Here is a 3,969-nt window from a genome sequence, read left to right as displayed (position 1 = left end):
GTCAGGAGTGCTCTGATGGTGTTTCCTGCTTGGCAGGGGGTTGGACTCCATGGCCCTTGTGGTCTCTTCCAACTCTATGATTCTATGATTCTATGATTCTATGACCCAGAAGCTGTACGCCGGCTCCCTCGGCCAATAAAGCGAGATGAGCGCTGCGACCCCAGAGTTGGTCACGACTGGACCTAATGGTCAGGGGTCCCTTTACCTTTAAGTGGCCATCGAAGCACCAGGCCCCTGGCAGGGACACAGATGTTGTGGCAAGCCGTTCCAGCCTGAGTTGCTTCAAGTACTGCTCTTCCTCTAGGCCCCCTGGAGGGATTTCCTCCCTGCTCCCCTCTGCTCTGAGAAAGGGCCAGGGGGCTGCTGTGGCAGAGCAGCACAGACCCTCTTGTGGCCCCAATGCCTGGCTCTGAAGAAGGACCTCTGGGTGGAAGAGAGGGAGGAGGAGAAGGAGAAGTCACTGCTGTTGCCTAAGGAATGAAGGAGGAATTCAACACTGGCAAGCCTCACCTCATTCGCACTTCCCAAAGCCGTGTGCAAACTGAAGAGCAGTTGTCCTTTAAAATTCGCACTTATTCACATTTTGTTGCGCAAAATTGCAAATGTACAAAAATGTCTACATTGGGAAAATGTGTACATAATGCATATGTTAGTAAAAACAAGATACACTAATGCATAATATTACAGGAAATTTCTTGCAAGATGGGGAAATGCATACATAAATAGGTACTTTAGGAGAAATTTGCATTTAATGCTGATGAATTTTCATGATGAATCTTTTTTTAAAAAAAGAAAATGCAAACTGATGCAGAAATGTGGAGAACAGAAGGTAAGATTGGAAAAAATGAGAAGAGAAACAGAAACTGACAGATTCATTCATCCCTCTTGGCTTCTTAAAATACTTCTTTAAAAACTTTGCTCCTCTTAACGGCTGCTGCTGCCGCCGCTTGCAATCTTTCTCTTCACTTCTTCTCTCTGCCTCTCAAGGGACCTGATAAATCCAAGTATGGCTGGATTTTTAAAAAATTCCTGCAATCCCCCCCCCCCCAATGGTTTAGTTGGATCAGAATTGTAGAATTACAGAGTTGGAAGGGACCCCGAGGGTCATCCAGTCCAACCCCTTGGAGTGCAGGAATCCTGCCCACAGCTGTCCCTGAGTGGGTTCAAACCACCAGCTTTCTGGTTAACAGAAATGCACGAACCCATTGCACCACAGAGAGTTTATTATATTTACATATAATGTCATGCATCCAGAGGTATCCTAAAGTGATTAACAGCACAGTGGTACCTTGGTTCTCAGACTTAATCTGCTCTGGAAGTCTGTTCCAAAACCAAAGCGTTCCAAAACCAAGGCACACTTTCCCATAGAAAGTAATGCAAAATGCATTATCCGTTCCAGACTTTTAAAAGCAACTCCTAAAACAGCAATTTAACATGAATATTACTATCTAACAAGACCACTGATCCATAAAATGAAAGCAATACTATAAAATAAATATGACAGTATTGTAGATGATAAAAATTTAAATTATTATTTTTCCCTTACCTACACTGATGATAGTCAATGTTTGGATGGGGGGCTTTTAACCACTTCTGCAGTAACGCAATCAATCAGTAGCTGAACTGGGTTCCACACAGTCACAAAAACAAATTAACTGAAGAAGCCTCAAAATAATAATAATAAATAAATAAAAGGAAAACAAATAGCAAAAACCAAAGCAACAAACTTAATCGGTTCCGGAAATCCGTTTGACTTCTGAAAACCAAGGCGCAGCTTCTGATTGGTGCAGGTGCCCTGGAAACAATAGCCGACAGCCGCATCGGATGTTTGGCTTCCGAAAAACGTTTGAAAACTGGAATACTTACTTCCAGGTTTTTGGCATTTGGGAACCAAGGTGTTTGAGAACCAAGGTGCCACTGTAATAAAATATCAATGCAGACTACTACAAGTGTTCATTCGAAGAAAAATAATTTAAAATAGTAGAATTCCACACAGGATGAACACTAGTAATCACCAAATGCTTGACAATCAATGCTGTCCAAATGTCCATGAGAACTAAAACTTCTTTGCCTGGAGCTGGAAAGGTGTCAAAGGCAGGCCTTCGTGGGGAAAGCATTCCACAGGAATCTTCTTTAAATGGGAGACAACTGCAGAAAAGGCTGCTTCTCTCATTGCCAACCTCTGAATATCTCTCAGATGCGACACAAAGAGAAGGGCCTCATAACCAGCCTCATATAACCAAAATGCTTATGTCTAATTAATGCATGGACAGATTAATTCCATAAGCTGACCTGCCACATCACCCGCTCCTTGAGAGGAAAGTAACCAAGCCTATTGTTCACCTGAGAAGCTCAGCGTGTAAAGAGGCCTGAGCTCCAAGCTCAGATTCCATGACTTTAACAAGCCTTTCTTGTGCCCATATACCAATAATTTAGGAACTTTCACCACTGTAACTAAGCCAAGCTTTACTGCCTGTGTTTTCTGACTGATGTAGGAACACATGGACCTGACATTTGGAGAGTTTGTAAGTAAACCAATTTTTAGCTTAACCAAATATATGATCTTTTCCTATGTTAGTGGAAGAGGGGAAATTTGGAATGAACTTAAAGAGAGAAGGGAAGGGGGCAGATGCTGGCTGCCTGGCGGGCACTGTGGCCGGGTTGGCGCTGCTGGGGCTGCGGGGGTAGGAAGAGGAAGCTGCTGGCAGTCACAGCCTTGCTGGGCCTGGACGGCTCTCTGCTGCTGCTTTTCCCGGCTGCTCGTGTGGAGGAGCGCAAGAAGGGGCCCAAGGTCATGGCCAAGGTGTATTCTGATCTGCAGATTGAGGATGAAGATGTGGGGTGAGTTGTCATCGGCTTTTTTGGAAAGACAGTTCTGAGGACGGTTGAGAATTTTGTCGCCTTGTCCATGGGAGAGAAAGGCTTTGGCTACAAAGGCAGAAAGTTTCACCGTGTGATCCAGGACTTCATGATCCAGGGGGAAGACTTCACCTGGGGAGATGGAACAGGAGGTAAAAGCATCGACGGGGACCATTTCCCTAATGAGAACTTCAAGCTGTGGGCCTGGCTGGGTGAGCATGGCCAGTGCTGGTAAGGACACCAGTGGCTCTCAGTTCTTCATCACCAATGTCAAGATGTCATGGCTGGATGGCAAAGTCCTGGAAGGGATGGATGTAGTGAGAAAAGTGGAGAATACAAAGACAGTCGAGACAAACCCCTGAAGGACGTCACCACTGCTGACTGCAACACCATCCAGGTGGCGAAGCCATTTGCCATTGCCAAAGAAGAACTGGGTGGCTGCCGGAGGGCCAGACTCTGGCTTTCAAAGGGCTGTGAGGGGGCTACACACAGAGGCCTTGCATCGTCCTCCCCCCAGCAGATGGACTGCCTCCACTGCTGCTCCCTTTCTGCCTGCCCTTCCCCCAGCCACACTCTTCAGGATGGGGGGCTCCATTCTTGTCACAACTCCTTCCATCAGCCACTGGTCATCCAAGTGGCTTCGAGGGCTGGGGGGCAATGGGCGTTCCATTCTGTTTTGTGAGAAAGCACATGGACCAATCAATGCAACCATTGTGTTTTTGTAAAAAAACAAAACCAAAACCTTTGGAATTAACTTAGAAGGGTGTATATTAAAGGTCTAACATCCTATATTTCCACGCTTTGCTTTGCTGCATATTTTGTAATTTTAAATCTCTGCTGGGCTTCTTTTACCAAATAGTACTTGTCCCAAATCTTGATCTTGTCATCCGAGGAATTCTCTCTCTCTCTCTCTTCCTTGCCACCAACAAGATGCTGATCTCAGAGTCCGTGTAGCTTCATATATGGGGAAAGGTGGTCCACGAAGCTTCATAGGTCAAAACCAGCATGGACTTAGATGAGAGAGGTGCAACCTGAAACAAGCCTTGCTGTTATCTGAAAAATTCAGTCTGCTCTGCATTACGGCTCCTGGAAGCCATCCTTTGGAGGAGA

At 45.6% G+C, this 3,969-nt stretch overlaps 1 pseudogene across 1 annotated transcript; it reads left to right on the top strand.

Moving 5' to 3' along the window:
* Positions 1 to 2,629: 2,629 nt before the first annotated feature.
* Positions 2,630 to 3,541, top strand: LOC310683508 (peptidyl-prolyl cis-trans isomerase B-like; annotated as a pseudogene). The gene has a single exon. The product of its transcript is annotated as a peptidyl-prolyl cis-trans isomerase B-like (transcript).
* The last annotated feature ends 428 nt before the right edge of the window (positions 3,542 to 3,969 follow it).

This window comes from Podarcis tiliguerta (genome assembly GCF_965153285.1).
Source record: "Podarcis tiliguerta genome assembly, chromosome: 8".
Taxonomy (NCBI): domain Eukaryota; kingdom Metazoa; phylum Chordata; class Lepidosauria; order Squamata; family Lacertidae; genus Podarcis; species Podarcis tiliguerta.
Note: the sequence above shows the minus strand (reverse complement) of the source record. Positions and strands in the feature narration are given on the sequence as shown.